The 26,762-nt window shown below is 40.6% G+C and overlaps 1 protein-coding gene across 8 annotated transcripts in view; it reads left to right on the top strand.

The window, feature by feature from the left end:
* ctbp1 (C-terminal binding protein 1) overlaps nt 1–26,762 on the top strand; it is a 424,680-nt gene that overhangs the window by 13,593 nt on the left and 384,325 nt on the right. Inside the window, exon 1 of one of the 8 annotated variants that reach the window (XM_069923685.1) lies at nt 21,445–21,463. The exons of the other annotated variants lie outside the window; for them this stretch is intronic. The gene's annotated coding sequence lies outside the window, so the exon portion shown is untranslated. Of the gene's footprint in view, nt 1–21,444; nt 21,464–26,762 lie in introns of those variants that run through there. 8 annotated transcript variants of the gene reach the window in all.

Here is a 26,762-nt window from a genome sequence, read left to right as displayed (position 1 = left end):
CTTGCCCTGTGCCCGTAGGAGGTGCAACACTTGCGCCCACAACTCCTCCCTCACCACAGCCCGGACCTCAAACAGGCCTTTCAAATGAAGCAACACTTCACTTGTACATCCAGAGGACTTATTTACTGCATCCGGTGCACTCTTTGTAGCACTCTCTACAACAGAAAAACTGGTTTCAGACTGGGAGAGCGCTTCGCTCAGCATCTCCACTCTGTTTGCCACCACAGCGACCTCCCAGTAGTCAACCATTTCAATTCTGGCTCACACTCCCATGCTCACATGTCTGTCCATGGGCTTGTGTACTGTCCCACCCTGATCACCTGCAGAATGGAGGAACAACACCTTATTTTCCATCTGGGCACTCTCCAGCCAGACGGCATTAAAATTGACTTTACTGCCTTCCACTAAACCTAGTCACCTTTTCTTTCCCCTTTCCCTTTTCCTTTCTTTCCAGTTCTCCAACCTACCTGGTCATCCCTCCTCCCCTTCATTGCTGCTGCCTCTCCCTTCTTTCTTCACCTATCATCTCCTGCCTTTGCCACCTCCACTTCTCCCCCACCCACCACTCCCCCCACTCTTTTGTTCGGACGCTTACTGGCATCTTCTCATCCTTTGATGGTGATGTATCTTTACCTTTGTTGCATAAAGGCCACTGTTTGACCTGTTGAGCTTCTCCACCATTTTGTGTGTGATTTTATTCCACTATTTTTATTCTGTGTCTGCACAATTTTGTGATTTACTCAGTATCCTTTTGTATGTTATTTGCCAACTTCCTTTCATAATTCATCTTTTCTTTCCTAATGACTTTCTTTGTCTCTTTCTGTAAAAGTTTCCCAGTCCTGTTTTTCCACTAATTTTTGTTTCCTTGTCTGCCCTCCATTTTGCTTTTATTTTAGCCTTAACCTCTCTTGCAGCCACATTTGTGCCATTTTTCCATTCATAATTTTCTTTATTCTTGGAATATATCCTGCACTTTATTTCTTGGAGAAATATCATCCAATTCTGCTCTGTTGTCCCTCCATCTTGCTTACTTTTCCAGTCAACTTGGGCCAATTCCTCTCTCATTCCACTGTAATTTCCTTTGTTCCACTGAAATATTGAAACACCTGATATCAGCTTTACTTTTTCAAATTTGAAACTGAACTCAATCATATTATGATCACTACTTCCTTAATTCCTTAATCACCTCAGGTTCATTACACATCACCCAATCCGAAACCGCCGATCCCCCGGTGGGGCTCATCAACAAGCCGCTCCAAAAAGCCATTCCGTAGGTGTTCTACAAACTGCCTCTCCTGAGATCCAGTATCTTCCTGACTTTCCCAATCTCCTTTCCTGTTAAAATCCTCCATAATTATTTTGACATTTTCCTCTGACACATTTTTTTCATTTCCAGCTGTAACTCGTAGTCCACTTCCTGACTGTAGTTTTAGGGCTAATGGACATCCAGAGGCTAATATGACTGCTAATAGGGTCCTTATACCCTTGCCATTTCTTAACTCAACCCATAAGGATTCTACCACTTCTGACCCTATGACCCTTCTTTCTAGTGAGTTAATATCATTGCTTACCTTCAGGCCCACACCACTCCCTCTATCTACCTACTTGCCTATCTTTCCTATTCACTATGTACCCTTGGACATTCAGCTCCCAATCACTACCAATTAGTGGCCATTCTAATTGCACTGTCAATTAGTAGTAATTCTGCTGCATCTGCAGGAAAAAGGAATCTTAGGGTTGTATGTGATGTCATATATGTACTCTGACAATAAATCTGAAACTCAGAGACATGCTTTAATTTTCCCTCTCCCTGAACAATAAACCATCTCTTTAACCAAAGATTTTGTCACGTTGCTGGTTCATTGTCTGGGTGCACAACTGGAAAAATTGCCTTGGTTATTTTTCCTGTGCTGGATAGATTACATAAATGAAAATTATATTTGTTAATATTGACAAAAGAAATTATGCCTCCCTTCTTATTGAATTGTGGTCTTACTTGCAACTGCACACCCCCCAGGGGGAAAGGATAAAAATTTGCTGGCATGATTGGACTGTGTGGTGGAACAAGTTGCAAAATATTCAAAAAATTCAAAGGTCCACCACATAAAGGGAGCACTAGAAGACCATAAGTCAGGATTTTTCGATCCCTAATGGGAGAATGTGCTTTTACTAAATAGATTATTATTCAAACTTATTATGTATTGTTACCCATGAATTGCTTCAGTGCAAGTAATGTTACAGATGGGTAAGTATGTGAAGCATTTGTCCATTAATTTCTCTAATTTGTCGATAAATGAGAGATACAGTTGCAAGTTCGGCAGATTACATTACATTTATGAACCATAAACTGTTTTGTAAAATGTGTTTATTTCAAAAAACTATTTTTCCCTATTCAGCACTATGTTCTCCATATTGAATCATCAAACCAAGATAATGTTGGAGTTAGGCAGAATGTTTCCAACATGTATGGAGAGAAATGCGAGATGAAAGTGCAGTGATGAAGATGAATACTGAATTAAATGAACAGAAATTTGTATTTTGGATTCTATTTATAAATTTAATTTGACTTTTTTTCCATGTATTGATCCATTTGCAGATGTTAATCCTGCTTCAGCCACTAGGAGGACTGCTTTTCCTTCCTTTGAAATATTTCCTTCTTTACCACCAACAGAAGAATGTCAAATCATTGCATTGTTGCCAGTGAGAAAGAAAAATGCAAAGCTTTAGAATCAGACAGCTACTTCATAAATAACAACTCGTACTTATGTTCAGCTTCAGCTTCATAAAATATTAGAAGGTGCTTTGTAGAAAGATTATTGAAGGAAATTTGACATCAACCTGGATTACTAAATTTTAGGATGATTGAATGATCTTATGAAGGTGGAAACTGAGTAGGGATTTTGACAGAGTCGAAGGCATTGCGATTGATGGAGCAATTAAAACTGGAGATGAATGAGGTCAGAATTTAAGGATCTGATGTCTCAGTTATAAGATTGGCAGAGGTGGTTAAGAGAAGGGAGCAAAGCTATAGGGGAATCAGAAAACAAGGATGAAGACATTTAAAATATGGCATTGCTTAACTGGCATCAAACATGGGAATGAATGAATAGGATTACGCAAATTAGTATACAGCCACAGAGTTTGAAATGCCTTTGTTCATAGAGTGCATAAAGAAGATGGGTGACGAGGTCGGAGTTTATTGTGTCTGTCAAATCTAGCTTCAGTTATGTACTGTGCTAAGTAGGTCTAGATTGTCAACATTTATATTATCATTCTTAACCATCTCTCCTTCCAGCAGTTGAGTAAATGGATTCTGTGGCAGCCATAATACTTCCATTTGTTTGGAGATAAAACAAAGTGTTTTAGTCAAAGGTTGATAATGTTTGAAATCTTGTTTATCAAATTTAACCTATCATTTAGGTTGACTCTGGTACGAGGGTTCACAAATTATGATTGATTTTAAAAGACTTTGAATCATTACTTCACTTTTCAGTCTACAATGAGGGGACACTCCTCACTGCCACCTGCAAAAGAAAAGTTGTGCACAGAGATTGATTGAACCAGGAGAATATCATTCTTCACTGACAATGTCATTTTAAATTTCTTCTTCCAAAGAGGACAGCTTGACTTTCCAAAATAGGACAAGTAGCAGAATGACACATAAAAAATGAGAATACAGATATGTAAGGAATTTGGAAGGCAAGTAATAGATATTGCCTTAATTTGGAGTTTGTTGAGAGTACAAAGAAATCCCCATCACTGTCAAAGGATAATCTAATTATTGGTGTTTGAAGAGACAGCACCTTGAGGATCATGTTCAATGATGGTCTTGTTATTTCAGGAAGAGCGCACTTACCTTGGAACCTGCACAATATGTAATTTATTTCTTTGATTCCTGGGATGTTACAGATATAAGAGCAGAAATAGGCCAATCAGCCCATCGGGTCTGCTCTACATTTTAAATTAAGAGCTGATCCTTATTACTCAGCCCTACTCCCCAGTCTTCTCTCCATAACCCTTGATGCCCTGACGAATCAAATAATGTCCAAAGACTTATTGCAATGGCACTTGTATTCTCTGGTGTGCGGAAGAATGAGAGGTGACAATTGACGTTGAAGGGACTTGACAAGTGAAATGTCACATGCTTGTTTCTTTTGGCTGCCAAATCTACAACCATGAGATATAATATCAGAACAAGGGACATGACATTTAGGATAAATGAAAATGTTAGAAATTCTCTTCTCTGGAGAGCTGATTATGCTCCATAGTTAATATAGTAAACACTGAGATAAATTTTTGGAAAGCTGGGGAACTCTATTGAGATCTGACATAATGTATTGAGGTAGGACAACAATGCTTTCATTGATTGGTAGAGTTGGGTTCAGGACAGGAGCCCTGAGGCCTAGAGCTCCTCTGCCTTGTATTCATATATTTAGTGGGCTGATCAGCTGAGCAGATTTTGGACTTTTCAGTAAAGCATGAAGTAAAATGCAGAAAAACATAAATAACTCAACAGAGTCTTTTTCAAAAGAATGAGACAAAACAAGGAACGAAAGAAGAGTCTTAATTATCATAAGGCAACCTTTTATAAAATCTACAATTTTCATTCCTCTTCTGAGGTAAGTAAAATAATATTTTGAGAGCCTGAAGAATAATTCAGCAATAATAGTGTTGCAATATGTCATTAAAATTTGTTGTCTGAATCATTTATGTTTGTTGTCTGAATCATTTATGTTTATGTCAAATCAATTCTTCACTGATTTTGTTTACAACAGATTGATATAAAAGTAATTCATTGATAGTAAAATGAAATTATTTCAGTGAAGAACATGCCGGCAATTTCTTACCTGATCTTTTTGAATGCTGCGGGGTTGCTGAGTGGAACAAATATATGCTTTTTATCCTTTCCTCTAAACTTCACTTCTAATGCCATTTATATGAGCTTCCATGAAATGATGGCTTCAAGCCACTCTTTGCAGCAACATTGCAGAAACATACCTCTGGAATAACATTTCCAGTTGATTTACATTGTAAATTTATTTCAGCTTTAAACTATAGAAGCAATCAAGTACTACACCTTCTGCTGGAGGGTTCATGACTTAATATTGAACTTGTCCCATTATAGCAGCATGTTCCTGCACTGTGGAGTTAGTTGTAAAACATAAAGCACTCAAAAAACATTCCAAAATTTGGCTGTGATCATGAGTTAGAATTGTCACTGGTTTCCTTCCTTGTGTCTTCAGTACACTCACAGATATCTTTTCACGCCTTGTTCCACATGACTGCCACTTATGTGATGTTGGTAAAGTGGTACTTGCCTTACACTGTGTCTTCCATTAACTTAAACACTCTATTAGAACAGAGAATATTACAATACAGCAAATGCCTTTTTGCCCTTGATGTTGCGCTAATTTAAATAAACCTACTCCTCAACAATCTAGGTAAAACACGATAGTCGGCAGATACTGTGATTGTAATGTTACTGAGATTTGTGTATTGCACCACAGCAATCTCATCCTTCTCTTCCTCACCCATAACCTATTTCTCTTACACCCATGTGCCTATCTAAGAGTTTTAAAAATGTACCTATTGTACCAGCCTCTACCTCTATCCTCAGTAATGCATTTGAGATCCCATCACTTTCTGTGTGTCAAGAAAATGAGCTCTAATATCTCTTCCTAATATTCCTCCACTCTCTTTAAACAGATGTCCTCTGGTTACTGCTGTTGTCACTCTGGGAAGAAGGTCACTAGGTGACCACCCGATTTACGTCTCTCATAATCTAACAAGTCTCTATTTCTTTACCTCTTATCCTTAGATAAGACTCTAGTGGGCAAAGGAGTTAAAGGTTATGGGGGTAAGGCTGGAAAGGGGTACTGACGGTAGTGATCAGCCATGATCTGTAAAATGGCGGTGCTGGCTCGACGGGCCGAAGGGCCTACTCCAGCTCCTATTGTCTATTGTCTATTGTTTATTGCTCCAAAGAGAAAAAGCCTAGCTCTTTCATCCTTGCTTCATATGACATGTTCTCTAATCCAGGCAACATTCTGGTAAATCTTCTCTGCACCCTCTCTAAAGCATCTACATCCTTCCTGTAATGAAGCAACCAGAACTGAACACATCATGCCATATGTGGTCAAATCAGTGTTTTATCAAACTGCAACATGACTTCAAAGCTCTTCAACTCAATCTTCCAATTAATGGAAGCCCAACACACCATACACTTTCTTAACCACCTTATCAACTTGCTTGGCAACCTTGAGGCATCCATTAAGTTGGATCCCAAGATGCCTTTGTTCCTCCACGCTCAAGAATCTTGCAATTAATCACATAGTCTGCCTTTAAGCTTGACCTTCCAAAGTGCATCACTTCACACTTATCTAGCTTTAACTCAATCTGCTACTTCTCCAACAACTCTGCATCCAGTGTCTATCCTTCAACAACTTTCTAAACTATCCACAACATCTCCAACCCTTTGATTCATCTGCAAACTTACTGACTCGCCCCTCCACTTTTTCATCTGAGTAATTTATAAAAATTACAAAGAGTAGGGGTCCCAAAATGGATTCCTGTGGATAATCACTAGTCATAAATCACCAGACAAAATATGTTGCATCCACTGTCACCCTCTACCTTCTGCAAGCAAGCCAACTCCAAATCCACACCCATGCCTCATGACTTTCTGACTTAGCCAATCATGGTTGGATTTTATCAAATGCCTAACTAATATCCACATATAGCACATCCACCGACCCACATTCATCAATTTCTTTTGTTACTTTCTTGGAAAACTCAGGTTCCTGAGGCACGATCTGCCCCTCACAACATCATGTTAACTATCCCTGCAAAGTTTATTGTTACGGGCCCAGAGGACCCCAAAACCCAGCAACAATAGAAATTTACCAAGACAAATGGTTACTTAATTATCTTTTTAAATTAGTTTTTAATTATCTTTAAACATAAAAACAGAATCAAACTTTAACTTATTACTATTAACCTAACTTAACCCCCTTCTAATTCTAAGCACCCATGTATGTAATATGTATAAGTTCAGAAAAATTCTTTCAATCAAAGTCCAATCTCACTTCTCATTCCTCCAAGTTCACTGGTTGCAGGCAATTCTTATACTGTGCACAGAATTTAACATTTATAAAGTTCACCGGGCTTTGGTGCTTGAAAGGTAAATGGTTACCACTCAGGAAGGTTCCTGTTGGTTTCAGAGAGAGATTTGTTGCTCATTGGACACACACAAACTAATTCCCTCCAATCAGCCACTTCAGTGTCTTGCCGAAGAAACTTGCCCCATCAGGATTTTCCAAATGATAGCATCTTCTTCTGCAGGTCATCACAGAGTTCCTTTTTGTTTCCCTTATTTCAGGTGAAACACTCTAGCCAGCCATGTCCTCTTGTATGGACCAAAAGGGTTTTGAACAGGCTGAAATCAGAACTCACGATCCCTCTTCAAAATGGGGTTTTAAACAAGCTGCCAGCTTGCCATGCTGCAGAAACCAATTTTATCTCTCTCTCTCTCTCTCTCTCTCTCTCTCTCTCTCTGAGAAAACCTATTTGGTCTCCTCTCTCTCTCTCACAAAACCACATGACCTTCTTAGAACAGCAAACTGCATTCAGACAGATTGCGGTACTGGACCAAACCTCCAAGTCCGTCCATCTGTTGCTTTCAAAACAATAATCCATCACTCCATAGTATGTCCAATTAACCTACGTGTGAAGCATTTAGAGGCATTCTTCAAAGTTTTTGCAAGGGTCTGGACTTCTGGCTTGAGCAGAGTTTTGGCATTTTAAATGATATCTGTTTTGTGAAGTGTTTGTGTGTGACCAACACTATCCCCACAATCTATCTCCTTCAAAAACATATCTATATACAATATAAAATATGATATAATCAGTCACACTATGCTTCTTTAAATGCTCATAAATGTTGTCCCTAAGATTCCTCTCCAATAGTTTGCAAACCATTGATATAAGACTCATTGCTTTATAATTCATAGGATTCTTCCTCTTACATTTCTTTAAGAAGGGGACTACATTTGCCATTCTCCATTCCTGTTCAATATTGTTCTAATTTGGAATAGATTTGTATATGGCCTCACTTCTTCAGTCCCCATCTGAGATGTCTGTATTTCAGAGAACCAAGTGCATGTAATTCCCTTCTTTGAACCTCTCTACCTCACTACGATTCTTCTTAATAAGCATCTTTAATTCCCGATGACCCTCGTGTAACATCACCTTCATTGTTGTCAAAATTATCTTGGTGACACTCTTCTGCTGTTCACTGGAATATTTTGTAGTGCGAACTGCACTCTTTAATTGCAGATAATTTTTTTGTAACTTTGCACGTCCTCCCTCACCACCACCCACTAAATAACCCTCGTAGATGAGGCAAAGATTCATGAGCACTTGCTCCAACCTCATCAACTGCATTTGGGGCTCCTGAGGAGGTCTCCTCTATATAAGTGAAACAAAGTGCAGACTTGGGGACCGCTTCACAGAGTGGCTGTGTTCTGTCTGCAATGGTCATCTCAAGCTCCCAGTGGCATGTCATTTCAATGCCCCCTCCCATTCCCATATTGACCTATATTTGGCCTTCTCTTCTGCCAGACTGAGGCCCAATGTAAGCGAGGGGATCAATTCATATTATGACTGGGCACTCTACAGCCAAATGTTATGGATATTGAATTTTCCAGTTTCAGGTGCCATGTCCCCTCTCTCTCTTCTTCCCAGCTACTTCCATTCTTTCACCACCTTCCCATTTTTGGCCCATTTCTCACCTTTACATTCTCAACTCCCTCCCTTTCTGGTTCCATCCTCTACTGCAGAATTCTTTCCTTCCAATCCCCACCTTGAGTACCATCTGGTCCCATCTGTCCTCCCCTCTCCCAAACAACTCCCTTCCCTGCCCCTACAACCCTCTCTGGCTCTTCTTCCTCCACGTGACCCTTTTATCTCTCCCTTTGTCTTGCACCTGTCTGTCATTTTTCACCCCTCCTTGGTTCATTGTCCCCTGTCCAACCCTTCCCACCCTGCCCTCATTATACTGCTATCTCCCTTGTGCACTCCCAGACTTGAAGAAGAGTTCCGGCCCAAAATGTTGAACCATTCTTTTTCTCCCACAGATGCTGCTCGACTCACTGAACTCCTCCAGCAGATTGTTTTTTTGCTCCAGATTCCAGCATCTGCAGTCCCCTGTGTGTCCTGATTAATGTAGTGGTTAGCTCAATGTTATTACAATGCCAGTGAACCAGGATCGAATCTGGTGCTGTCTGTAAGGAGTTTGTACATTCTCTCCATTACTCCAGGAACTCTCATTTCCTCCCACAGTCCTTAAATGTACAGGGTTAGTAGATTAATTGGTCACATGGGGGTGTGGAGGGGTGATTCTTCCTTGTTCTGTTGTCAAATCAATTTGTCATGTTGTAAAATACTCTATTGAATTGCTTTTGTACTGTAAAAAATATATTAACTGGTTGCATTATAGCAAGGTTTGGTCATTCAAATGCCCAGGAACATATAAGGCTGCAAAAGGTCATCAATATAGACAGGTCCATCAAAAGCTTTGTCACCACAAAAGGACTGTTGCAGTATTTTCATTGTATTATTGAAACTGTGAATATTTATGATCTATCTTTTACATTTGGATTTTGATTTCAGATTTATTGTCAGAGTACATACAACCCCGAGATTCTTTCCCGTGGGCGAGGTAGAATTACCACTTATTAGTAGTGCAAAATTCTGTACACAATGTACACACGTAAACAAATAAAGAAATGTAAAGAAACTAACTGTGCCATTTAGAGTGAAAAAAATCAATAAAGTGCAAAAGTAAGAGTCCTTGAGTCCCTGATTGAGTTTGTTGTTGAGGAGTCTGATGGTGGAGGGGTAGCAGCTGTTCCTGAACCAGGTGGGGTGAGTCTTGTGGCACCTGTACTTCTTTTTCTGTGGTAGCAGTGAGAACAGAGCATGGGCTGGGTGGTGTGGATCCTTTATGATTGCTGCTAATATCTGACAGCAATGTTCCCTATAGGTGTTCTCGATGGTGATGTCCTAGGCTCTATCCTAGATTGTGTCCACTACCTTTATCAGGGCTTTACGCTCAGGGATATTGGTGACCCCATACCAAACCGTGGTGTAGCTGGTTAGCACACTTTCCACCACGCATCTGTAGAAATTTGCCAGGGTTTTCAATGCCACACTGTAGTGTCAGAAGGGAAAAGTTCAGAGGGATCAAAGAATAGTGGATCGAGACACGGGCTAAATGCAGAAATAATCGTTATTGAAAGGATAACACATGCAAGTATTCTTAATCATATCTTGCCATGCAACACGTCCCATTGATCTTAAACGTTGTTGAAGGGCTCAAACCCAAAACATTGGTTATGTATCTTTGCTACGTAAAGTATATTATTTGACCAGCTGAATTTCTCCAGCATTGTGGTTTTACCAGAAACTGCTTACCCTCTCACAAGCACAGTACAACCAGTCACATCAGACTTCATACTACTGATACTAGCAACTGTTGATGTATAAACAATTTATCACATCCAAGGACTACAATATGCTACCTGCCACTCCTTGTCTAAGATGGGCATGGCTCAGATGCTATCTACATCTACAACAGTATACAACACTCCTGATCCCTATGTAGTGCGCACCTTACCAGTGACACATCCAGTGTTGTTCCCAGCAGGGTTTGTCTCCGTGCCAAAGAGCAACTACTGCACATGGTGGACTTTATAGTACAGGAAGCAGGAGGTTCCGGTCCAGATAATCATTAGGTGATTAAAGGGGCCAATGTCAGGTGTGCACTCATAGGTGGGGAGAGTCCAAACTTGATTGGCAGGTGACGTGACTTCTGACCAGGTTCCAGATGGAGGAGGCATGTGACCCTCCACAATTCACATTCCCACCAGTTCCAAATGGAAAGGCTACATGACCCTCCACAATGCACACTTCATTTATCAAACCTCTGCAAACTCCTGAGGAAGTAAAGGTGCGGACATGCTTTCGTCATGATGCCATTTGTCTTTTGGGTCCGGGATAGATACTCTAAGATAGTGACTGCCAAGAATCTAAATTTGCTCACCCTCTCCATCTCCAATTCTTCAATAATCACTGGATCATTTACCTTTGGTTTTCCCTTCCTGAAGTCAACAATCAGCTCCTTGGTTTTGGTGAGGTTATTGTTGGTGCTCCATTCAGCCAAGTTTTCAATCTCCCTCCTGTATGCTGACTCATTGCCCCTTTTTATACAACCCACTCCCTTGGTATCGTCAATGAATGTGTAAAGGGTGGTGGTGTATCGAGCCATACAGTCATAGGTGTATAGCGAGTGGAGCAAAAGGCTAAGAACACAGCCCTGTGTTGCTCCGTGCTGATGGAGATTGTGGAGGAGATGTTCTTACCAATCCTCACTGATGGTGGACTGAGGTGAGGAAATCCAGGATCCAATTACACAGTGAGGTGTCGAATCCCAGATCTTGGAGTTTGCTGATCAGTTTTGAGGGGATGATGATGTTAAATGCCAAATTGTAGTCAATTATGTGTATTCTGCAGTATACATCTTTATTTCCCATGTGTTCCAGGGCTTTGTGTAGAATCAATGAGATGGTATCCGCCGTAGACCTGTTGCTATAATTTATTATCTATTTTTAAATTTAATTTAACATGTACTGTTGTAATCGTTTTACAGAATACCTGTCAGCTGTAGCAGGTAAATATTGGGTGCATATGTACATTGTACATATATATTTCTTATTATTTGTTAGCCTATGGTCTGAGAACCTACACTGATATCAAATTCACAGGTGGTGTTTCGGATGTTAAAAGCTACAAACTGCATTTATTCTATTTATAAATGATGAACATAAATTGAAATATTTTAAAACACTTTTAAAGGACGGAAATTGCATTAATTCACAAATGAGAAAATATTGAAAGTCTTTGGCATGATTGGTTGAAGTAACATGCTGTCAATTTCATTTTCCTTTTAAATGTTGCTTTCTTGGGTTTTATTCCTGAGGTATGTTTCTACATGTCTGGGTAGCAGGCTTACGACCTCGCTCTGTGACCATAACTCTCTTAAAAGGAAATAATGGTTTTTGATGGGTTATTTGTCCTTCATGTCTATTTCTGTCCTTCTCTTTCCCCTAATAACTGAACTCAGACTGGTCCATTTAGCTACTTAAGAATGTAACTGACAAGAAATAACAGGAAATATGTTGATGAGTTTGTTATGAGAGTTTATTATCATAAATGTAGAGATGCCCTGTAATTCTGACTTGCTGCTGCCATATAATGTGGCATGAGACAGAAAATGAGATAACAACTATAAAAGATAGATAAATAGTGAAAAAAAAGTGATGTTTTAATAGTGCAGACAGATTATTTAGTGTTCCTGCAGTGGTTTATATGAGGGTAGGGTAGTTCAGGGCTGAGAGCTGCTAAAAAAAACTATTCTTGAACCTAGAAATGTTGGCTTCTGTACCTTCTGCCCGAAGGTAGCAGTGAGAAGAAGTTGTGACCAGGGTGATGTGGGTCCTTTCTGATGTTGGCTGCCTTCTTAGGGCAGTTCCTCACAGAGATATATATCTTCTTTAATTTTGAATCAAAAGTGTGAAGCAAATACTTTGCATCTATTTAATTAATTATGAAGAAATAGTCATGGATAAACAGTTTCTATCAGTAACCCAGAAATGGAAGAGACTGTAAAAAAAAATTATTTATGATTATGAGGCATATTTTCATTATCAAAAATTTTTCTCTTCGTCTGTAATTGTGATATTACTTTCAATTTTCCAATTAAATTTCACTGTGGCAATAGCACAGCAGATTCAGAGATATCAAAGAACCTTAACATATTGGTGCATAAAATGTGCTGACATAAATAACTTCCCATATTCTAAATGTCAACCATGGTTCAATTCCGCATGTCACTCATTTTTTTGGTCATAAGAATTAAATCCTGTATTCTGCTTAAACTATGCAGTACAAATCGTTTTATTTTATTTTACATTCTTCTCATGATATTTGTGAACAAATACCATGGAAAATATTGATCCTGTTCCAGATTCAGTAAATCATATCTGTTAGAAAGAGCTTGTAATTAAAGAAACAATCTATACTCTATACGTAATACATTCTCTTATAACTGTTAAAGGGAATACAGGGGTAAATTAGTATTTGAAAATCTGCTGTGTATCGTTCCAATGCCTTTTGGTATTTAAGAAATTACTACTGAGTGGTTTGTTGATTTTTATTTTAATGAAGTGACAATTCTGGCATTCGGTAAAACCCCTGGTATCTGGCACCTATGGGGATTGGTAAATCCCAGAAATGCAAATTTTCCATTTGGTTGAGACTCACTCTTTCAATGCCTAATTAATACATGCATTAAAAATAAACAGTCTATAAGGCAAAAGACAGTACAAAAGGTCATTTTAAAAAAAAATCAGTATTGTAGCCCTTAATTATGTAAAGTTCACTTTAATCAGGTAATTCCCGGAGGCTACTGTGGTAAACCACTGTTGTATGTATTTGTCTGGTTGAGCACACCCATTGGCCGGCTGTATCTGTGGCCCCTCCCACAGGCTCCTGTATAAAGGTGACTGCTCCACAGCCCCCTCCTCAGCGCAGGACAGTCGAGCAGCAGGGATGTGCCTTTGTTCTTTAGTGAATAAAAGCCTATTGGTTTCTCAACCTCTCTCTTTAAGTAATTGATGGTGCATCAATTTTATTCACTAAAATCTTTGCAAAGGTGCAGATCCTGAAGCCAAATAATCTGGAAGTCGACCCGCAATCACATGAGGCATCTACCAACTTTGAACTCTGGCTATGCTGCTTTGAAGGTTTCCTGCAGCCATCGTTAGCCATTGTGTGGTCAGAGACGGATGAACGGCAAGTACTTCAACCCGGTGTCGAGCACTGAGTACCTTCATGCCCTGTGAACCCTTGGAAGCACCTGTGAATGTAAGGCCATGACTGCTACTGAGGACCTGATCGGGTATGTCTACATCACCAGGATCAGGTCGAACTATATCCACCAGAAACCTTTGGAACAAGGGGGAGCTCAGTTTGCGGAGAGCAGTTGAGCTGCAGGTATGCTGGAGGTGGTCCTCCAGAATATGGAGGCCTACTCGACAGATAATGTAGTTGCCTCATGGTTACCCTGGGTGCTGCCGTCTTGGACATGCTGCCACCTCTTCGTTCTGCTAATGAGTCAACCACAGCAGAAGTGCCCTATGAACGCCTCCCACTGCTTTTGCCTGGTTCTGTCAGCAACCTAACCACAGCCACGGTACTCCGGGAGCACCCAAGGTGCTACTTCTGTGGTCTAGGCAAGCACCAGAGGAAATGCTGTCCAGTGAAGGAATGGACCTACTCCAGCTGCAGGAAGAAGGGACACTATGCCGAAGTGTTTATCTTTGAACCCCTTCCTAGCAGCGCTGTGTGCAGATCATAGGGGCCACCACCGTAGACGCCACCATCACCAGGAGCCAGTAGCACCATCTTCAGGATCCAGCAGTGCTGTATGTGGGCCCTGGGAGCCACCATCTTGGACACTGTCACCCTCTGTAACAGTGAAAAGCAGCAATCTGACACTGGTCTCCATTACACTTGACTAGGATAGCCCACATCAGCTCACCAGGTCAATGATGGACGTTAAGGTAAACGACCATATAATGAGTGGCCTATTCAACAGTGGGACATGGTGCAACACTTATCCCTTGCATTAATGCCAGTGGACCAGAGGGTCTTCTTGGCCTGCAAATCATATACAGCGGATATTTGGGACTACTGTGTAGCGACACTAATCATGCGGGATACAGACTATAAAGACTTTGAACTTTTGATAATGTCGCAGCTCTATGCTGCTGTGCTATTGGGAACTGATTTTCAATCTCACCTTCAAAGCGTGATGCTGGAGTTCGACAGGTCCCATCCATTCCTCACTGTCTCTAACTGGAAATTTTCAAATCAACTACTGCGCTCCACCCACTCCTTCATTCCCCAACCCCCCATCGTACACGCCCAACAACCCAGTCGCCCACCAAATCGCCTGCCACGCACGACTTGCATGTACTTCACATTTAAAATCACTCCCGACAGTGCAGTGCTGGGGACAGGGCCTTAATTTGGGCCTCAATGCCAGCACCAGTCCTTGGAGAGCGCAGGTAATAGTAGTGCAGAATGAGTAAAAGAACAGGATGGTGATTTTTTTTGAATATTTTATTTAAGATCAACACATATTTAACAAACAGCAAAGACCATACAACACATTATTATAAAAATTAATTAAATGCAAGTTGATTTATATAAAGAAAAAGAGAAAATACTACAAAAACCCCATCTAAACTCCCAACCCCTACTAACCCCACTAAAAATAACATCTAAATTACTAAAATAAATAATGAATATGATTATATATTAAATTGGATTGATTCAGAAAATGCTCAAAGATCCCAAAAAACACAAGAATTTCACAAGAAGACATTATTTATTTTTAAGAGAAGACTTGTCCGGAAGATTCAAAGGGATTATTTATAATTTCAAACCCAATGTTTGAGCATGTGGGCTCCAAATCTGTAAAAATACAGAATATTTACCTCACAAATTATATCTATTTTTTTCTAATGGAGTACAACTATGAATCTCTGTCTGCCATCTTCCTAATGTTAATGAAACATCTGATTTCCACGTGATTGTGATACATTTCCTTGTTATCTCCAAAGCTGATTTAACAAATTTCCACTGAAAATCTTATAAACGTAGTTTAGGAGTTACGTTTTCAAAATTTCCCATCAAAAATAAGTCGGGGTTCAATATAAGTAAAAGCTTACTTATAGAAATCCAAAAAGTTTAACTTTTGAACAAGACCGTTAATCCCATTAATATTCAAACTCATAATCTTAATTGTTTTATTAATTTTTCCAATTTTTAATATCCATTTTCATCACCTCCATCCAGGAAGATTTCCCATAAAATAATTTGATCTTGAGCATCATCATCTACAATCCAAAAACATTAAAATATTTCAGATTAATTATGCTATGTTATTAAAGAAAAAAAATCTTCCCCCAACAAGCACTGGAAAAGCCAGCACCACCTCCCTCCATTTTACAGGTCATGGCTAAGCCATGAAAACACATGCAGCCACCAGAAACCAACCTAACACATCCCCTGATCCCCGCGAGGAAAAAAAGCCTTGATTTAACCAACAATTCCATCTAACATGAGAATTCTTCATCCATCAGAAAGAAAAAAAAAGGAAATAAAACTCCTTCCCTGTATATTAAATTCATTGCAACAAATCAGTGCCTTCAGTTACTTGAACTTTAGACAAACTCTGGGCAGATTCTTCAGCTTGAACAAAATTTGTAACAAAAAAATTCTGTTGACTTGGTACAAATATTTTCAAAGTAGCAGGATAACGCAACACGGATCTGTAACGTTCTTAACTGGATTAAATTCTCACCTTTAATAAAGTTTGGCTCAAATCTGGATAAAAGAAAATCTTATCCCCTTCATAGTTCAAAGGTCCATATTCCTTAGCCTTTCTCATCACCAAGCCTAGAAGCCTCTTTCCATCCTGGTAATTCAAAAAGCTGACCAGGATAGATCGGGATCTCTGGATCAGACCTGGCTTTGGTCGTAAAGTTCCAAGGGCTCTTTTGATCAAAATCTTGTCTTCAAAATGTTCCTCTCCAAATATCTTCCGTATCCATTCTTGAAAAAACCGAATCTTGTCTTCTCCTTCTTTACCTTCGGACAATCCCACTATTTCTTCTGCTATAGTTTTCCAAAATATCAACTTTCTCCAAGTTTTTCATTCATTGAGATTAAACTAGTTATTGAATCTTCAGACATATTAGATCTCTCATCAATCCGCTGCACTTCCTCACGAACATCTTGAACCTAACTTTCCAATTTATCCACTCTTTGTGAAATGTTATTCATCACCTTTAATGCATTATCCACCTTAACTGCAAAATCTGTTTTAACTTGTTTCAATTCTTCAAACAATTTAAAATTATTTCCCAAAGACAAATTTATTTTTATTTAAACATTACTTATTTCTTTCGTTAAAGTCTTTTTCTTCCCTCTGGTCTGCTCCTCTTCTGAACTTGATGTTTCTTCACTTTCATATTCTTCTGAAGTCTCTTCCACTGGGGCTTGTATCCCCTTCATGTTCTGACGTTGAAATGCCAGACGGCCTCCTTGAGTTTTGTTTCCAACCTTTTTTTCTACTGCACCGCGCATGCCCCACCTTCTCGCGCATGCGCGATACAGTTTTAGTGTTTCCTCTGGCACCAACCTTACGAGTCAACGCGAAGAAGGCTCTGGAGGAAGATCCCTCTCCTGGGTCTTCGCCAGTGGATCCAGAGTGTATCTCAGTGGCCTATTTCATCGCTAAGGTAGATTCAGTTTCTATTTTCTTCTTCTCTTCAGACTTTTTAGTAGGAGTTAATTTAGGCATTTTTTTCCTTCTTAGGTGACATCCTCAGTATTTAGTTAGATATTTTATATTAATCTTAAAGTAATTAAAATAACTTTTCTAAATAGACATTTTTAACTAATCCCATGGGAGTCATTTGGCTGCGTGTCATTCCTCATGGCATCACGTGACATCCCCCAACAGGATCGTCATTGACTATAGTCAGACCATCAACAGGTACACACAATTAGATTTATCCCCCCACCCCGCATAGCTGACATAGTGAACCAAATTGCACAGTATCAGGTCTTTTCTACCATCATCCTGGAGTTAGTATATCACCAGCTCCCTAACGGTCCAGAGGACCACCAATACACTGAGTTTGAAGTGGATGGCCACCTTTACCATTTCCTGTGAGTCCCCTTCGGTTTTATGAATGGCATCTTAGTCTTTCAATGAGAGATGGACCGCGTGATGGACCAGGACGAGCTGTAGGCCACTTTCCTGAACCCTGACAACATCACCATCTGCAGCCATGACCTAGAGGACCACGATACCAACCTCCAGAAATTCCTCCAAACTGTCAAGCTCCTCAACTTCACGTACAATAGGCCAAATGGCTATTTTGCACAACCTGCTTTGCCATCCTCGGCTGTGTCGTTGAGAATGGAGTCATTATCCCAGACCCTGACCGCACATGGGTGCTCCTGGAACTTGGCAGTCCCCCACAGCCTTAAAGTCCTGATAAGGTGACTTGGGTTTGTTACAAAATAAGTTAATACAACTATGATAAAATATATCTTAAAAGGTATAGATTGTTGGGGTTTAGTTTAGGTCACACTTCACAAACAGATATCTCAGTTACATTTCACAAATAAATATCTCATTTTGAAAACAAAAACTTGTTCAGATGAAGCCTTCAAGTCTACAGTGATATTACAGAAACCATGAAGAATGCCTGTAAAGACTTCACAAGTAGGTGTTAATTGGAGAGATGTTGTAGAAAAAAATTGACTATTGTCTTTAAAGGAACAGCATATTTGAACAGATGTCCAGGCTCAAAAACTGATTAATCTTTTATTGCTAAACTGGTGCCAGCGATCCAAATTTCTGGTGGATGTCTGCTGTTCAAAGGTGGGGGGGGGGGAGGTCATGTGGTTTTACAAACAGAGAGAAAAAAGCATGCAATTCTTTGGGGATCGAGAGAGAAAGACAAGCAGTTTACTGCAGCAAGGTTGGTGTTGAAGACTGCATGTTTGCAGACCTGCTGCAAACATTTCAAGATGGGTTTTGAGTTCCGAGTTCAGCCTATTCTAAACACTTCTAGTCAATTACAGGATCTTTGCCTGGTTATTGTGTTTTTTCTGAAATAGGGGAAAAAGAAGAACTCTTTGCGGTAACCTGGAAGAAGAGGTTATCTTTTTGGAAAACCCATGAGGAGGCAAGTTTCCTTGGCAAGACACTGAAGTGGCTGATTGAAGGAGACCAGTTAGTGTGTATCCAATGAACAATGAATATCTCTCTCTTAAACCAACACAGACCTTCCTCAGTGCTAACAATTTAAGTTAAAGTACCAGAGCCTGGTGAAGATCATAAATGTTACACTCTGTGCACAGTGTGGAAAACTGCCTGATACCAGTGAACTTGGAGAAGTGAAAAGTGAATGATTGCACAGTGAAACAAAAATAATTCCTGAACACATGTACATTACATACACATGTGCTTAGAAGGGAATTAAGTTTATAGTAATAAGTTAAATTTTGATCTTATTGTTATGTATGAAGAAAATTAAAAACATCTTTCCTTAAGTAACCATTGTCTTGGCGAATTTCTATTGCTGCTGGTTTCTTGAGTCCTCTGGGCTTGTAACATGTTCTTTTCTTATTATGCTCAATAGGTCCCTAATTATGCAGACAAGGCCTGTCCCCTTGTCAAATCCACATCCTTCCCGGAGGCTCATGAATCGTTCAACCACGTCAAGGCAGACATTGCCAAGGCCACAATGCATGCTGTGGATGAATCCATCCCATTTTATGTGGAAAGCAATGCATCAGATTTTGCCCTGGTTGCCACCCTTAACCAGGCAATTGCTTTTTTTCACGTACTCTACAGGGCCCGGAAATTCGACACTCCTTGGTAGAGAAAGAGGCCCAAGGCATTGTTGAGGCAGTGCGGGATTGGTGCCATTACCTGGCTGGTAAACGATTACCCTGCTAACTGACCAACATGCAGTTACGTCCATGTTTAACAACCAGCAGCGGGGGAAAATTAAAAATGACAAGATACTGAGATGGACAATTAAACTGTCCACCTTCAGTTACATCTTGAACCAGCCTGGGAAAATTTTTTTAAATTTTTAAAATTTTTCACACTATGAATCATACTGAGCAAAATACACATAAACATTTCCCTCTTGAATAAACACAGTGTCATTTTCTCCCCTTTTCCCCCCTCCCTTCCCTCCCTCCTCCACCCCCCCTCCCCACCCACTCAACATTCAAACTATATGATACATTAAACCCATTAAACAATGTCATCACACAATGAAAAACAAGAAATTTGTGTCTTCTACTTTTACATACTGGGTCAGTTCATTTCGTCTTCTTCTCCTTCCGTCATTTTAGGAGGTGGAGGTCCACGGTAGGCCCTCTCTGTTGTGTTCCATGTCCGGTTCCCAAATTTGTTCGAATACTGTGATGTTATTTCTTAAATTATATGTTATTTTTTCCAATGGAATACATTTATTCATTTCTATGTGCCATTGCTGTACTCTCAGGCTCTCTTCTGATTTCCAGGTTGACATAATACATTTTTTTGCTACAGCTAAGGCTATCATAAAAAATCTTTTTTGCGCTCCATCCAAATTGAGTCCAAGTTCTTTACTTCTTATATTACTTAGAAGAAAGACCTCTGGATTTTTTGGTATGTTGCCTTTTGTGATTTTATTTAATACCTGATTTAGATCTTCCCAAAACTTTTCCACTTTCTCACATGCCCAAATTGCATGTACTTTGTTCCCGTTTCCTTCTTACAGTGAAAACATCTGTCTGATACTGTTGGGTCCCATTTATTTAACTTTTGGGGCGTGGTGTATAGCCTGTGTAACCAATTATATTGTATCATGCGTAACCTCGTGTTTATTGTAGTTCTCATAGTTCCGGAGCATAACTTTTCCCATGTTTCATTCTTTATCTATATGTTTAGATCTTGTTCCCATTTTTGTTTGGGTTTACAGCTTGTTTCCTCGTTCTCTTTCTCTTGCAGTTTGATGTACATGTTTGTTATAAATCTTTTAATTATCATTGTGTCTGTAATCACATATTCAAAATTGCTTCCTTCTGGTAACCTCAGACTGTTTCCCAATTTGTCCTTCAAGTAGGTTTTCAGTTGGTGTTATGCAAACATTGTACCATGAGTTATACCCTATTTGACCTTCATTTGTTCAAAAGATAATAATTTATTTCCCGAAAAACAATTTTCTATTCTTTTGCTCCCTTTTCTCTGCCATTCTCTAAAGGAAAGGTTATCTATTGTGAAAGAGATTAGTTAATTTTGCGTCAATATTAAATTTGATAGATGGTAATTTGTTTTTTTCCTTTTTACGTGAATCTTCTTTCAAATGTTGAGCAGATGGTGCAATACTGGTGAATTCCTATGTTGCACCAGCTTTTCATCCCACTTATATAGTATATGTTCAGGTACCTTCTCCCCTGTTTTATCTAGCTCTAATCTGGTCCAATTTGGTTTTTCCTTTGTTTGATAAAAATCTTAATTGTGCTGCTCTATAATAATTCTTAAAGTTTGGTAGCTGTAAGCCCCCTTGTTTGTACCATTCTGTTAATTTATCTAGCGCTATCCTCGGTTTACCCCCTTTCCATAAGAATTTCTTTATTATTTTCTTTAGCTCCTTGAAGAATTTCTCTGTTAGGTGAATTGGTAACGATTGGAATAGGTATTGCATCCTTGGGAAGATATTCATTTTAATGCAATTTACCCTTCCTATCAGTGTTATTGGTAAGTCTTTCCAATGTTCTAAGTCGTCTTGTAATTTCTTCATTAATGGCTGATAATTTAGTTTGTATAGATGGCCTAGATTATTATCTAGTTGTATACCTAGGTATCGGATTGCTTGTGTTTGCCATCTAAATGGTGATTCTTTCTTAAACTTTGTGAAATCCGCATTATTCATTGGCATCGCTTCACTTTTATTTGCGTTGATCTTGTACCCCAATACTTCTGCATATTCCTTCAATCTCTTATGTAAGCCTGGGAAACTTAATGATCCTGCATGACCTGTGCCAGTGTGCAGATTGCCCACTTAAAAACCCTTCATAGTAATCTCTGCCACCCCGGAGTTACCAGGTTCTTCCTCTTCATCACAGCCATAACCTGCCTTACTCCATCGAAGAGATCAGATCCATGACCAAGAACTGCCTGGTCTGCGCCGAATGCAAACTGCACTTCTACCGGCCAGACAAGGTGCAGTTAATAAAGCCACCCCATCCCTTTGAGCACCTCAGTATTGATTTTAAAGGACCCCTGCCTTCTACAGACCGCAACGTGTATTTCCACAATGCCATTGACAAATACTCCTGTTTCCCGTTTGCCATCCCCTGCTCTGACATGACAGGTACCACTGTCATCAAGGGCCTGCACAATCTCCACTCTATTCGGCTTCCCAACTATATCCACCACACTCTGAATCCTCTTTTATGAGTGATGATTTGTGCCAGTACCTGATGGCCAGGGCCATTGTCACAACCAGGACCACTAGCTACAACCCCCAGGGGAACAGGCAAGTGGAAATGGAGAAATCAATGGTCTTCCTGGCTGTCCTCCTGATGTAAGGGCCTTCCAGTCTTCTGCTAGCGAAAGGTCCTCCCGGAGTCACTCCACTCCATCAGGTCCCTTCTATGTACTGCACCGAATGCCACGCCATATATTTTCCTTTCCAAGAAAATCTGTGACAGGGACCATGCTGACAGCGTGGCTGACATCCCAGTGTGGATCATACTCCAGAAGCATGTGAGGAGACATAATTCTGACCCCCCTGGTCGGTTGAGTCCATCTCCTCCATGCCAACCCCCAATATGTTTATGTGGCATATCCTGAAAGATACGAGGCCCTGGAGACCTCTACTGATCATCTCACACCTGCCTCAGCCCTGACCACACATGATGCACCTGAACCAACAGAGGATACACCAGACTCATCATCCCTTACTGACCAGTGCAGCACTGATGAACACATACAGGTGCCCGAGACTGTCCAGGACCTCGCGACTGCACCGCAGCCACAACCGGTACTACGACGGTCCCAATGAACAACTAGACCACCTGAGTGACTTAATTTTGTGACTTCATAAGCATCACTTCATCCCACTGGACTCTTTTTAAAAATAAGGAGTGAATGTGGTAAACCACTGTTGAGTGTATTTGTCTGGTCAAGCACACCCATTGGCTGGCTGGAACTATGGCCACTCCCACAGGCTCCTGTATAAAGGTGACTGCTCCACAGCCCCCTCCTCAGTGCAGGACAGTTGAGCAGAATGGATGTGCCTTTGTTCTTGAATGAATAAAAGCCTATTTGTTTCTCAACCTCTATCTTTGAGTAATTGATGGTGCATCAGTTACAAAATTTAAATTTAAATTCAAACCTAGTTACTGGTGGTGTAACAGTGTTGCGTTAACCCTGCTGCTGATATAATTAAACCCCCCCCCACCCACAAAAGTTTACAGTTAAGACTTTACTTCTTTTTTCTTTGGCTTGGCTTCGCGGACGAAGATTTATGGAGGGGTAATGTCCACGTCAGCTGCAGGCTCGTTTGTGGCTGACAAGTCTGATGCGGGACAGGCAGACACGGTTACAGCGGTTGCAAGGGAAAATTGGTTGGTTGGGGTTGGATGTTGCGATTTTCCTCCTTTGTCTTTTGTCAGTGAGGTGGGCTCTGCGGTCTTCTTCCAAGGAGGTTGCTGCCCGCCGAACTGTGAGGCGCCAAGATGCACGGTTTGAGGTGATATCAGCGCACTGGCGATGGTCAATGTGGCAGGCACCAAGAGCTTTTTTAGGCAGTCCTTGTACCTCTTCTTTGGTGCACCTCTGTCTCGGTGGCCAGTGGAGAGCTCGCCATATAACACAAAAATGTTCTCCCAGAATCACAGTGCGGCTTTCGCACAAACAGAGGAACTACTGACATGGTCTTTGCCCTCAGACAGCTCCAAGAAAAGTGCAGAGAACAAAACAAAGGACTCTACATCACCTTTGTTGACCTCACCAAAGCCTTCGACACCGTGAGTAGGAAAGGGCTTTGGCAAATACTAGAGCGCATCGGATGCACCTCAAAGTTCCTCAACATGGTTATCCAACTGCACGAAAACCAACAAGGTCGGGTCAGATACAGCAATGAGCTCTCTGAACCCTTCTCCATTAACAATGGCGTGAAGCAAGGCTGCATTCTCGCACCAACCCTCTTTTCAATCTTCTTCAGCATGATGCTGAGCCAAACCATGAAAGACCTCAACAATGAAGACGCTGTTTACATCCGGTAGCGCACGGATGGCAGTCTCTTCAATCTGAGGCGCCTGAAGCTCACAACAAGACACAAGAACAACTTGTCCGTGAACTACTCTTTGCAGACGATGCCGCTTTAGTTGCCCATTCAGAGCCAGCTCTTCAGCGCTTGACGTCCGGTTTCGTGGAAACTGCCAAAATGTTTGGCCTGGAAGTCACCCTGAAGGAAACTGAGGTCCTCCATCAACCAGGTCCCCACCATGACTACCAGCCCCCCCACATCTCCATCGGGCACACAAAACTCAAAACGGTCAATCAGTTTACCTATCTCAGCTGAACCATTTCATCGGATGCAAGGATCGACAACGAGATAGACAACATACTCGCCAAGGCAAATAGCGCCTTTGGAAGACTACACAAAAGAGTCTGGAAAAACAACCAACTGAAAAACCTCACAAAGATTAGCGTATACAGAGCCGTTGTCATACCCACACTCCTGTTTGGTAAGGCCTTACTAATGTACTTAATAACATACTAATAAAGATAAAGAGTCTTACTCGGCAGGGATAAGGAGACACTTTGGGAGAGTCACCCCTGCGGCGAGCAGCATCGGCCGGCTCTTCCTCCTGGATACCGTAATTTTATTCAAACACAAATTTATTCAAGCAGACGCTGCAGGAAGGGCATGACCGGGGCGTTCCGCTGGCTGAATGTTTGCTCCCACCTTCACCAAGGGTTTGCGTGTTGTTTCAGACAACATTTACTTTTATAATTTTAAACTTATTTATTTCAATATTTTTTTTAAAATGCATTTATTTACTCAATTTTTTTTGCTAGTTGCCTGGGTTTGCTGGTGGCTTGAATTCCAGAAACTGGAGATTTTTTACTGTATTTGAATTAGTTAAAATCCCTTTCAGTGTTTAATTGCTGTTGAGTGGTTCATTGAATCTTTCTTAATGAAGTGACAACTCAGGTGCCTTGCATTTTTACTTAATTTGCCAGTTTGACTTGACTGCACAATAAAGATACATTGATAATCTGATTATAACCCTAAATCTCTTCATATGATCTGATATTTTAGCAATTGGAGTGGAATTATTGGACATTATGTCCTCGTACTTCCTGCACCTGCAGTTCATTTGAGCCAAATTGGCAGATGGACCATTTTATTGAACATTTATGTTCTCGCCAAGTTGCTTAAATTTCATAGCAACTAAAAATGAACCATGGCTTACTCACTATTGTTTTCAGGTTTGCTGCCAAGTCAAGATGGGACCTCTCTTCTGAACATCTCTAGAGACCTGAGGTCTCTTGCATTGTTCTCCTTACTTATTCATGCTGATGAACACATATTGATTCTGAACTCTTACGATGTCATTTTTCAATTACTTCCAGCTGCAGGTAGATGTTCCCAATCTACCTTAGTCAAGTCCTCTCTTGTGATAGTGAAATAATTCTTTCTCCAATTCAGGGCATTAACCATCTGTATCCCTTTCCTTTATTGGCTTGAAATTTGCAGATTTATGGTCACCATCTCCAAAATGCTCATCAGCAGACCCTCCAATCACTTCTCCAGTAACTGAACATTCTGTAGTGGTATCTTTTACAAAATAAAAGTTCCTCCCTGCTACATCCTCAATAAAAAAGCATTGCTGCCGTAACGGCAGCCCACCTGCTGATGTGGACCTTGGAGAGCGGGGAGTGGAGACAAAGTAGTGCTCTGTAAGGTCCTACTGACAAGTCCTAATGCCAGCAGGTCCACATAGGCTTTAAAAGGCCTGTTAAAGGAGCCAACAATTTTTTAAATCCTGCAACCACAGGGTCTCTATCCAAGATGGTGGCACCTGTGCTCGACAGCGGCCACAAGGGGTTGCAGACTCCAGGAGAGCAGTGAAACAGAGCAGGGCACCAGAAACAGAGAGAATGCCAGCCATTAAGAAGGAGGGGAATAGGAGGTGACCCTACAGGACGGTAACAAAGGCAGTGAACCAGCATGCGACTCAGCAGCTGAAGGACCTACACAGGTTGCAGGCTGCTGGTGACTTGTGATCAAAGGACCCACACAGGCTATGGTCTGCTGGAGACTAGCTCTTGGGAGCCAAGTATTGGAACCAGGATTTGAGAGGGTGCTGATGTCAGGAAGGCTTCCTTATGGACATGCAGTGTCTCTGAAGAGACTCTCTTTTGCTTCTCTTTCTCGTATTGTTAGGGGCATTGGATAATGATTGTGACGATTCTTTGTGTTACAGCAGACAAAAGCTGAAGCAAATTACATATATTACATTTTTAATGTATTATTATTTCACAATGAAAGGAACGACTTTGATCTTTCACATGAAGGCAATCCCAGTTAACATTGAGGAAATTGAATTTCCTAACAGGAGTAACCTTCTTACCCATATATTGCTCTGCGATTTGTCTACATTTCTTGTCTTCTGTCTCCCAATGACTGTAAGAAGTTCTGTAAGAGAACTACGGTAAAGTGATTCCCTCCTGCCTTTATCTTTCTAACTTTTACATTCATATCCCCAGTTATATCCCCTCCCTCATTACTGTAGCAATGTTCTCCATAATCAATATTCCTCCACCTCCTCCCCCTTTTCACACAGATGGTGGTATGTATGGGGAACAAGCTGCCAGAAGAAGTGGTAGAGGCAGGTACAATGGCAACATTTAAAAGGTATTTTGATGGGTACATGGATAAGAAATTTTTAGAGGCATGTGGGCCAAAAAGGCAAATACGACTAGCAAAGATAGACAGCTTCGTCAGCATGGATAAACGTTTATGATTCTCTGACTCTAT

Source organism: Narcine bancroftii, chromosome 3 (assembly GCF_036971445.1).
Source record: "Narcine bancroftii isolate sNarBan1 chromosome 3, sNarBan1.hap1, whole genome shotgun sequence".
In the NCBI taxonomy this organism is placed as follows: domain Eukaryota; kingdom Metazoa; phylum Chordata; class Chondrichthyes; order Torpediniformes; family Narcinidae; genus Narcine; species Narcine bancroftii.
This window is presented reverse-complemented; position numbering and strand designations above follow the sequence as displayed.